The 12985-nt window shown below is 33.6% G+C and overlaps 1 protein-coding gene across 3 annotated transcripts in view; it reads right to left on the reverse strand.

Annotated features, from left to right (window-relative positions):
* The window catches only part of LOC127854904 (uncharacterized), a 200061-nt gene that overhangs the window by 97799 nt on the left and 89277 nt on the right, over window positions 1-12985 (reverse strand). The window lies entirely within an intron of this gene.

A 12985-nucleotide genomic window follows, 5' to 3' on the forward strand; every position in this document is an offset into this window, starting at 1 on the left:
ATTATGAAATTCCCAAATTGTAATGATGTTGTTATTGTTATAAAGTTTCTATTACGTATGCAATATCCATGCATTACATATTAAGCACTTTGGTTGTAACAGGTTTGAGGAGGCAATACGAAGAATTAACGGGCAAGTTTCACTCCCGTACTGGGATACCACCCTCGACTTCGATATGGACAATCCGGTTAACACAATTGTGTTCTCACCGGCGTTCTTTGGAAAACGGGGACGGACGGGTTACCACGGGGCCATTCGCCAACTGGGTAACTCCGATAGGTGCGCTGACAAGGAATATTGCAGGCGGAAGTACGCTATTTACCAAAGCGAATCTTGACGCGTTGTCGCACTCGCGACATCACAGTTCCCACTGCGTTACCTCAGTTCAACTTTGAATCGTTCCACAATGGTCCACATGTTTGGGTAGGTGGACAGATGGAAGGTACTAACACAGCCGCCCACGATCCTGTATTTTCCCTCTTCCACGCATTTATAGACTACGTTTGGGAACTGTTTCGCATCCACCAAGTAAGAAACTGTCGAGTCGACCCCAGCTTAGATACCCACCAGTCACTAGTCAACATTCCTCCACCAGACCAATGGACGGGTTACCAGGTTACCGCAACATTGATGGTTATCGCAGCTACTGGACGCGAAAACTGGTATAAACGAAAGTTCTCCCACCTGCCCAAATTGTAACTCCCCATATGTACGATGCAACACGGTTCGCAGTGTGTGCGTGTCACTTGAACGTACGCTGGCTGCCGATGAGCCAGCGTCTGTTTCTGGAATTGCTATGTTTGATGATGGAACGGCAGCAAACGCAAGAGTTTCTCAAGCAAGAGCCGATGTTGCAATGTTGAATATCGGTCCAAGGTTCGAAGGGCCTCCCGCTGAACCGAGAACTCAGATGGGTCAGGCAAGATTGTCCCGGAGCGGTGTACCTATACCTGTGTAGAGGACCTCACCGCATACTGGTGAGATTATAAAAGGCTCTTCAAACAATGGTGATGCAAGATCCGTTTGCTGTTTGGAAAATAATAAATATGTTTTATACAAGCTTTTTTGCTTCACAAATTATATAGGTCTAATTCATAGTGCACATGACATGTGCTTGCTTTGAATACGATGCATCTGCGGAAAGCACTGTTAGAGGGTAAACAGTTTGCCAATCTTGTTCCAATGTATTAAGGAAAGTGTTTTTTTCGTTCAATATATTTTATTTCCTCGTCAAAACGTGTGTGTGGTTCGTGGGCATCCCACTCCACACTGTACATAGTTTAGAAACAATATATGCACATTATTACACATTATTACACATTTCAGTTCATACAATCAACATCTTTTATATAAAAATATAAACAAATAATGTTATTCATAAAGTATTGATTTAAGTCTCTTATCACAACTACTGGAGAAGGGGTAACAATAGTTCTCATTCTTTACTTTTACGCATATCATTAAAAGAATTAGTTTTACTTAGTACGTGACAATGCAAGGACAGGTACGATTTTGCTGTTGTATGAGTGGGCCTAGGTTTGTTCATTTTACAATTATGAATAATCATTTAAAAAAAAACAAAACAATACATTTAAAGGTTCACTTGTATGTGCATGTCCCAATATAAAGAAATGTATATTAAGAAAGTTCGGAAAGTGATTACATCCAGAAAACAATTCTTTGATTAACTGATTTACATGACTGCATTCCCAAAATATATGTTGAATAGTTTTACATTCAGTTTCATGAAAGTTGCAAGTTGGCTGTAGTGGCGTAACTAATTTGAAATAGAAAATAGTTTGCACCTAAGATTTTATGTATAATTTTATATTGACACCACTGTATATTGGTAAATTGGTGTGAAGGAAAGTTAGTCCTCTCTCTCGAGACTTTTAAAGACCGCAACGCTGTCTATTCTCTATTCTTAATTAAACATAAACATTAAAATGAAACATGAGTGATTCTCTAGTTTTTAACCAGTTGTTAAACAATAAAATAAGCATTTGTGTACTGTATTGCTTTCTTGAGCTTCTAATGTGGTGTATCTGTATTTGAAATTTATCAGATCGTTAACGAAGAAAATGAGTACAGTTGCAAATCCATCTCGAGCTCAAAATGCAAGAGCTTTAATCGACTGTATACAGATAGACATTCACCAACTGACAAAAACACCATATTACATACGTAAGTTGTTAGTCGAGTACATTTTTTTGTTATTGCGATATTTGCAAGTGTTTTCGATAGAGGTTTGCATCAAATCTTGGTATTGTGGACATATCAATGTTTTTTCCGTTGTTTAGATCATGACATAAATCTCACGAGTACAAATCAAGTGGACAGGGTATCTTAAGCAATATACAAAAGTCCAATTTAAATAACATAAATAAATGACACTATTCGAGCCATGTATGTATTAAAAAATACAATAAATGGAGTAAAATACAAACAGCGGTCAAAAATAAAAGGTATCAAACCTTAAATATCGCTTTAGATGACTGACATGTATCAAAAAGTGTAAAATTTACTTCGTAATGACGTAATATGACCGACCTAAAATCCGATGATGTCATCTTTCTGCAAAAAACATCATTTTTTATGCGTAATACAAAATCAAATCTTAATATTTTGCTAAAATGTTTCAGTTTACTATTTGCTGAAACATTGTACGTATTTCCTAAATGATGTGAATGAATTGACTTTAAAACATAAAAATATAAACATGTTGCATTAAGAAAAATCACGAACACACATTTTTGTTCAGTCATTTTTCCAACTTCCATCAAAGCTTACCGAAACAAACACCACTGTGAACTTGCAATTATATGCTACATTCGACTGAATTGGAAAACAAAATTCCATATTTAATTTATACTTCTTCTTTTCCCATGCGTTCGATTCGAACACTTGGTAAAACATATTAGGTGTGCATAATATATAAACCATGGATTCACATGAACATCTTATTATACATCAACAAAACAAACAAACGACAGACGACTTAGGTATGCTCGTTTAATTGTTAAATGCTATATAGTGCTGGATATTTATGTTCACCAACATCTTTTTAAAGGTTTGAAATTTGCGTGATCAAGTCTTTACATTCAAACCAAATTTTTCACGCGTCAAAGGCCGCATGTATTCCTGCAATTCATGCACGCAACTTGGAATCCAGGTATGGTTCCCGGGGGGAAGTAAATCAGAGCATTACATTTACAGCATCGGGACAAGGCATCTTTTATGTCAACATAGGGACCAGAGCCAGAGCTGCCCAAAAGGGTAAAGTCGCACATTTCATTTATTATAACGTCAACGCTGCCTAGCGTCTTGATTTCTGAAATGATTGAATATGTATCCCGATTTCATTCCGTTTATAAACGGTATTGTTCACTAGCTGTATTGCATTTGACAAAACTTCGGATGACTGGAACAATACAATAATGTTTTTAATTCCATCAGACTTTATTAAACGCAAAAAATCTACGGAAGCATCGCGCATTCATTCTCAGATAAGTTAGTGCTTTACTGAAACAGAGACCGACAGACAAGTATTGCTATGGTAGCAAATCAATATATATAAATGATATAAATCTTAATAATTGATAACGAAACAATCGGCATCGTAACTCCACAATATATGTATCCCGAAACATCACCTTAAAAAAAAACAACAACAACAACACACTCACTAATGATTTAGTTCTAAGTTTCCCAAATGGGACACAATTGCGCACCGATCAAAACATAAATTAATAAAGCATGTGGGGCGAACATTATTGTTCGCCTTTAATAATCAGTTTGTAAGTACTAACAAACATACTTATAGGTTTTTCTTTGATATATGTTATGAACAAAATGTTTGGTAATTTAACAATCCACAAGTATGTTTTCTGTTAGAATAATTAGTCATCCGTATAAGAATATTTTCTTCAACCTAAAAAGTTCAAAACTTTAAAAGCAGGTGATCCTCGACGGAGGTCATTATGGCCCTACGTAGATTTTAGGAAGGCATAATATGATTTTACTTTTGAAACTATTGTATACATGCAAATCCTTCATTTGAAAGGAAAGCTGCATAGTGTTCTGGTTTATATATTTAGAGAGAGAGAGAGAGAGAGAGAGAGAGAGAGAGAGAGAAGGAGAGAGGAGAAGAGAGAGAGAGAGAGAGAGAGAGAGAGACGAGAGAGACGAGAGAGATAGAGAGAGAGAGAGAGAGAGAGAGGGGAGAGAGGAGAGAGAGAGGAGAGAGACGAGAGAGACGGGAGAGAAGAGAGATAAATTTAAATATAAATAAATGCATACATATAAATTAAAATATATATATATACATTTTTGTTGCTTTTGGATATAAAGGTGAATCGATTTTCTCATTAAAGTGAAACTAAATTTTCTCAGTATAATGACAAAAATATCACTTTATAACCCCAAAAGCAAATCCGTTTTACGTTTAACTTTATGTTTTTTTATCGCGAGTTATTTTAATGACGTTTTTTATTCGTTCTGTTAATGCGTAACAAATGGGGTAAGAAATTAACAAGTTTATCATGCGAGGCTTAGAAAACAAAAAGCACGAACCTTGGCGAGTGCTTTTTCGTTTTCGTGCCGAGCATGATAAACCTGATCTATAATTAACACTAATCTATTATTCTATTTATCCCACTTTTTATTTTGTAAACCTTTTTATTTAAACAACATTAGTTTGACTGGATAATTTTGCTGGATTTATGACGTCATTTCGTCGAAATATTGACGTCATTTCCTGACGTTGATTATAGATAATATTTAATCAATGGGGCTTGATTCAACCGAATTCGCTGTAAAAGTGGGATAAACATAATGTATATGTACATGGCGCTTAGCAACGGTATGTTTATAAATAATGTATAAAGATCAAGTGGTAATTTATTTAAACAATAATATTCAGTTCTACATCAACCTAAAATGCATACTAGTGATTAATTAAAATCATTTAATTTCATTTCATTTAAAATTATTGAAGACTTCAGCCAACGATTATATCAATGTTTTATTGATGATTAATATTATGCATATATGTTTTTTCAGTTTAATTGACAGTGCAACAAATACAAACAAACACTATATAACTTTTATATCGGTTTATTTCTTGTATGCTAATTGATTGTGCACTTCATGATAATAGATGGTTCTTAACATTTTTAAACAATAAATTTAACGTCAACGTACATCATTGACAATTGACCATGTACCAGTAAGGTGCATCAACTCAAATAATAAAGATTAATTGTATAATCCTTCAGCATAAATTTCCGCAATAAATCCATTCAGGCATGCACAGTAAAATTTGAATGGATTTATTTGACTACCAATATTCATTATTTTTTATAAAGAACACATTGTACGTGTTGTATAAGCATATGCAGTTTTGGAGTAGGAGCCATTACCCTGTATTGCCTAAAGCTTTAATCATACCAGTGATTGTGTTGTTTATTTATGCACTTTGATCCGTAAGAAGTGATAAGAAAAGAAACTATGACTGAGGATTTTACTGCTAATGTCAACTTATACGGATATAAGGATAGTATTCGAATATCAAACACGATTAGTCTTATTATTTTTGCATCCATTTACATCCCTAAATAAAATGATCTGGAATATTAACTTTATGGTCCCAGATCTGCAGTCTTTTCAACCGAAATGTGTTTAAATGATACTTATCTTTATTACATTTTATTGTGTCTAATATCATTGAAATAAATTTACTCTGGTGAATATTAAACCATTTACTTAATTGAATTTATTATCTATAGTATTGTTTTTTATTCGAAGTGGGAAATGTTTATAAAACTTGTTTTCTTTATGGTTTATTCTGGGCGTATATAAGTTCAGCATCATTTAAAAACTAATAATACATTGCATTGGCCTACCGAATGCGCTGACCTCATTTGTATGTTATATATATGTTTAAATGGAGTATGTATAGTCTTGGATTCTATCGGTAATTACTAAATACATGTTCATTAGAAAACTATCGAAAAGTGCCACAATTTTCACTTCTTATAATGTTTATGTAGTAAGGATTATTTGTAATTATACAAATGTCAAACAAACAAAAGTTTCCGAACAAAGGAATAATACATACAAATTGTATTTGCTCAGAACTGATATTGATGACGAGTTACAAACCTTTGTCACATCGATTTGTTGCTTAAACAAAATAAACTTTCTTCAGTAGTATCGTATACTATTTTATTGTTTTATTTCAATTGTTACAACTAGACATACACATACTACACAAGTAATTGTACAAACTGTCATGATATTTATGATTCACATTATATATGTCTATGTTTTTATCGTACATTAGAGACTTATTAATACGTTATAGCAAGCTTGTTTGTATACTAAATGTGATGACATCTTTACTGTGTATGCTTGTAAAAGATACCACAATAGATGGTATCCAATTAACATAAACCAAAAAGTTATAGTGTTAACTCATCCAATCAAATAACGTAACCATATCAAAATTGCATGAACGATTCAAAAGTAATTGAGCTTTAAATATGAAGATACAAGTGGATACTTACGGTTTTCGATACGTTTTGTACAATTCTTTTTCTGTCAAATCTCGATACCTTTCATATTGTTTGTTAATCCACTGTGGTAGACGTTTGGTGCAATTCAATTAATAGTATAACCCAATTTATGAATTGCATGTTATTTGGGTGCACGTTGGAATTCGAATCTTATCTTTATTATTTTCCAAAGAAAGTTCGAATTGGTCTGTGAAAACTTCGATTATCGTCTCTCACATTAGCCATTACAACAGGTGGACATAACACTATAGAAAGATCTCAGCGCTTATGCACAACATCTCAGGTAAGAGATATTGAAGGCGAGTACCATTTTATTAGTATATACCAAGCCTTCAATTCACTGCGAAAAGCGCACTCTTATTAACAATACAAGTATTGTTAAAATTGTTTGAATAATGGTTATTTTAAATATTAAAAAACTAGTGAAAAAACCGAATAATCTTATATGTACAACCTTAACACATGTTTCAACTTAACTTATCGTGGATACAGTTGTTCGAATAGTAATTGATGAATTCCTATTTATCTAACTTTTTTTCTAACCAACACTTCTTGTATAACGTTTTAATTACTGTGCTTGTTTGTCTTTGGTTTTCATCCTCGGACATCTCTTAATTATTTCATTATTAAACTCATATGACTCTTCTATTAAAGATACACATTTTTGTTCAAATTTAAATCCAATTTATTCATCATCTGTACTTGTTAGTAAAAAAATACACATTCTTTTACACTCCTTTTAACTGTGGAATAACGTTTTTTGTTAACTATTCTATCTTTATGGTTTTAATTCATCATGTATACATGTTTGTCTGTCGAAAAAGATACTAAGAATTGCAGCTGCGTAATGTTTGTATTGTAAAATCGTGTTTTTCCGCATTTAATATTTTAATTATATGTATTAATCATATGTATATATCATTCGAACAAAATACTTTATTATAGTGGAATACTTTGTTATTGTGAAAAACATCAACAAATAGTATGGAGTCTGTGATATTCTTACGTGATCAAGATGATATTAAGCTTAATTAAATTCCACACACGCTGACAGAAGGCTATTAAGATAGATGTATTCAAAATGGTAGTCAAGTGACAAACAAGACGGCGACGTCCGATTGTGGTTTAACAATTTGCGAATGACAACTACTACAAAGTTTATGTCAATCATAAATTATTCTGTATGTTGGTCTGTTCAAAATGTGTCCACACTTGTTTGTGTCTTACACTGCGGACCAGTGAATCATATTGCAATTAAATACATTGTTAGATAGCGTGCGTTCATTTTTTGCAGGGTCTAAATTAGGGTTTATGTCGTTGAGAGAAAAAATATGTATCGCTGCTAGTTAATGCACGAGGCTAAATGTTAGAATACAGGCATGCCAATAGCACAATAACATTTATTAACCTTTTCCCAAATTAATTAATAATTATAAAAACGAAAGGTATTTGGTTAATTGCATCCATTAGTAATTTGATTCAGACCGAACATGTTATCAGTATATATCTGCGGTTTTTATATTCACATTGTTACATGTTTATTAAATGTTTCGTTTTATTCCATTGGGAAGCGAAAGCAGTACAAAGAAAACGTTTGGGCGGTGGTTAATAAAAAGTTATCAAAAGTCAATGTCATATTTGCAGAAAACGACGGTGTTCGTATGTGTATTTGCCAATACACATTATTTCCCGCTCGAAACTTTCTTGGCAACCGAGCTCGCTGACTGTGTCATCATTCTTGCATCGTTGGCAGACACCACTGTTAACAATGGTTTCGGTAAATCGTTATAGACATCAAACAACGGGAAAATGCTGGACAATCGACTGGCAAAAATATAGCGATCGACTAAGCAGGCATAGAATTGCACATTCTGGAGACGAACGATGATAGTTAACATGTAGTATATTAAGTTAAATTATATGAATGATGATTTGGATAAATAAAATACTGATATACTACTCAGGAAATCAATTGTATGAATTCTGAATACTATTACATTGGATTTGGCATTTAAAAAAATAATTGATCATTAACGTTGAATGTGACAACACACATCCAATATATGTATGAAACTTCAGTAAATCTTACTCTTCTTGTAAACTCAAGGTCATCAAAAGCAATGTTAATCAAAGTATATTTGTGCGTACGCAAACGATGACAAGTTCTGCTGTCGATCGTCATATTTTATACACCAAATAATTGTTGTGTTAACGACAACAATGCGATTACTTATTTATTAGCCCTTTCTGTAATACTGTGGTTTCCTTTCGCTTCTATCGGTAATCCTTCGAGACCGCATTCTGGTTTCGTTGGCATCTTTGCGCATCTAATCCTTCACGTTAGGTTTTGTGTCGTTCTGCATACCGCAACTTGTCTTGTGCGACTCTGCGATCGCGCTTCATGGGTGAGCTCCGCTCCATCCAAAAGTCTTCTAAAATGCATTTGCTTATTGTAAATCACTGTATATAACATATAAGCCATATGTTTAACCCCATAATATAGTACGAGATGTAAGTCCGTATCAAATAGTTCACAAAACACTGATAATTCTTTCAATTTCAACAATCTAATAAATGCCATTATTAAGTGCACATCACGCAATTGTATACACATTTGTACTCGTCGGTTACAGAATGGGCAGTATGACACATTCGCAAACCTTCACTGGGGTATTGTAATCACGTCCGCATACATGGGTCCCAACTTTCTAGGGTGGCACAGAGTATATCTAGCTTTGTAAAAAACAAGAATATTAGCTATAATAAAATGTCCATCTTGTAATTAAATTGTTATTTTTATTACAATTATTTAATTTATGCAATGCCCATGCATTATATATTTGGCTCTTTGATTGTAACAGGTTCGAGTTGGCAATACGTAGAATTGACCGGCAAGTTTAACTCTCTAACTTGGATACCACACTCGACTTTAATATGGTAAATCCGGTAACCACTATTGTGTTTTCAGCGGCGTTCTTTGGAAACGGTGACGGACGGGTTACCCCGGGACCATTTGCAAACTGGGTAAACGCTACAGGTCTGCTGACAAAGAATTTTGCAATTATCTAAAGGGCTACAGTATTGAATAACTTACTTTCCTAACGGATTGCATGAGCAAATTTGATAAAGTTGATAATAAAAACTTGCTCAATTATGTGTTCATGAATGCAAATTACGAACTCACATTTCTTTGCAGACGTCTTACAACCTCACAATAATTGTTACCTGAAGAAATATTGAAGTCAATGGAATGTGACTTTAGATGTACATGCACAATTCGACTGATATAAGAATTAGTAATTTTATTTCATCGGTCCTGAAAAGGTTGTAACTCTGTTGCTCTGGTGTCCTTTCTAACATTGTGCAATAAAATGGTAATAAAATTGTGTGCGTTTTAATTCCCGTTATTATTGTTAAATTTTAGTTGCAATGCTATGAGGTTAAATTGTATTTACACGTATATGTATCATGAATATCGCTGGGCCAAGTGTGCGGTTGAGCGCTCTGAAACCGGTTAAAACCGCCAGTGCTTTACATTGACCGTTCCAAGGCGATGAATCCAGCTTTATTCTTCTATGTTTGTATGTTGTTTCGTATTACGCTGTTTCGGACTGTTCTGGCAATTGGTCACTTGCCTTTGTTAAAGGACCACGAAATTGTATATAATAAGAATGCAATACTACTCCAGCAGCTGGAGTTTCAGTTCTTTATATTGATATAATTTACAAAAGAAAAACACTACATATCGCCCCATCTAATTTAATTGCCACTTGTACCTTTTTTGCACAGATGGAACGCTATAAGCTTTACTCTTCCCGCCATTGTATGTTAAAGGTTTTTTCTTGGATATAAAATTATAAATCGAATCTTTAAATTTCAGTGGTATATGCTAACATATTGTTCCATTATATAATCAATTAAGTTCCTAGAACAAATAACGTTGCTTTGGTAATCGTCGTTTACGTGTTCATTGGTATAAGGATAATTGTAAACTTATTGCACGGCGATAAGTATTAACCATTATCTTTGGATATGCTTACACTTTCCGTGACCAAGAATTGAAACGTATTCCCACCTTCACACGTTTCAAAGGCCGCATTCGTGCACTCCAACAGCGTAACTTGGAGTCGATGCATGCTTCCCGGGCTAAATAACTTTGAGCATCCGAGTCGCTGCATTTGAACAGACGTCCTTTATGCCTACATAGCCCATATTATATGCCCTCAATGCTAAAGGCGATTGATTCGTTTATCAACACTGCGAATATGTCTTAAACTCCTGAAGATATATTTCGTTTTTTGTATACATCTTATTTTTGTTGTTCATTTTGCATTCGACAAATTGAATAAGGATATCAACTTTCTTAAGCGTTGTTTTGTATTGAAATACAAATTCGCTACTGTCATGGGGGTCCGTGTACATACCGTCTGTTATACGAATATATATCTGTTTAGTTTTGTGTTTCGTTCTGTATAATACAAAACGAAACCATTAAATAAATACGTATTAGTTTGTATAATGATTTTCTAATAACCACCACAAAAAGTACGAAAAACCGTATTGATTTTGTTAACAACGTTTGTCGTTTTTCTGATTATTATATTATTTGTTTTAATGCAATTTGTGTTGGTCTCGGTCAGATGGGATAAGCGTTAAGATAAAATCAAGACTTCACAATCATTAAAATCAAGCAATACTTAATTCACAATTCAATCTTTGGATTTAATCTGAATATTACGAAAACCTGTGCTTTCAAAATAAAATGAAACATGCGTTCCTCTTTACCGTTTATAATAAAAAAAAATGGTAGCTGATGTTTGCGTTTTCGTTCGCTTTCTCTCTCTAAGGGTCGAAAATGACCCTAAAAGTCTGTCAGCATGACATCACTGAAATAAAGTAATTGCTTACAATATAAAACGTAATAATTTATCTCCGTATAGTTTCGGGACAGAACAACATTGTTCAATTAATTAATCTTATCAAGTTCTAGATCAAAATGGTCGAAACAATTTAATGATATTACAATACAGGCTTGGAAACACATCTTTAAAATATTTTTAATACCAAAGTTTTAAATAACAGAGATAAATATACAGAATTATACAGATAATTATATTTACCTGTTCGTTCCCATTTATTTGTTTTTATTTCCTTATTACACATTCGTACAATTAATCCGTTCGCTAAAATATGTACGCAAAAAGCATACCTTTGTTAATGCAATCATGTCGAAAGACTTACACAAATTTATTGTTTGAATATCAATAAGTGTCTTTAAGATTGCTTAGTAAGGTACATATGATTTGCAATCAACACAATTTAAAGAAAAAACACGTCGTCTTCATTACACGTACATTGGCATACATATCAAAACTGTAATGGACTTAGTGCTGATTACGCGGGTCGTAACTCAATCAATGATGATTTTATCTTAACGCTTATCCCATCTGACGAGACCAACAAAAATTGCATTAAAATATATCTTATGAATTGAATAGGAATCCGTGTACAATTCAAACTAGACGGAAAGGGAATTAACAGATGAACAAAGTGATATTATTTTCAGTTGTAGCAACAAGGAAAAACACTTGTAATAGGTAACGAGTTCGTTATTAGTAGCATGGTATTTCTATGTAATTTATATTTCATCGCCGTGGAAAATACATAAAAAGATCAGTGACTAACGAACAGTGACTAACGTTCAAACAGTCTTTTTCACATTAGCATGTCAATTATACACAATAATCTTTTCCATTTGAGTCCGCACTGAATTATTATTACCTGTATTAGTTCGTCGACCATGATGATAACATCGATAGCCACTATAAGCTTAATTCATTTAAAAGTCGTTGATTTATTTAAATATACGTCTCATTACGGAAAGTTTAATGCTGTGTTTTTTTTAATAATTTAGTTTACATTTCTATAAACGGAAGATTTGATGTATTCATGTCCCGGAAACATAAACCGCAAGTGCATGAACCATTTGAAGTCATATGCAGACTAAACACTTGATTGTCGTTCTTTAACAAATAGCACATCCGCTACCAACCAAACTTGTGTATGTTACGTAGGAAATTTGTCCGCTATCAGATTTAATTAGCGTTCTCATGTTTAAGAGCATTTCAGGCATAACATGCAAGTCAGTTTACATATGTATCTGTGGCAAACTTGACATCTAATCAGTGAACCTGCTAGAAGTGCTGCAGTATCTGACAATTTCGAATACTTGCATCAGAGGCAAGGTTAATATCCGAGGAAATATGACCACAGCCACATCAGCCAAATAGTGACGTGGCGGATCTGGATTCGATCTTATAATTTTCTGTTTTACAGTCGAACGCGTTACAAACTAAGTTCCGATATCGGTTAATAGTCAATTTAATAATAGTTTGTGGTGTTGAGTATAT

Source organism: Dreissena polymorpha, chromosome 13, assembly GCF_020536995.1.
Source record: "Dreissena polymorpha isolate Duluth1 chromosome 13, UMN_Dpol_1.0, whole genome shotgun sequence".
Taxonomy (NCBI): domain Eukaryota; kingdom Metazoa; phylum Mollusca; class Bivalvia; order Myida; family Dreissenidae; genus Dreissena; species Dreissena polymorpha.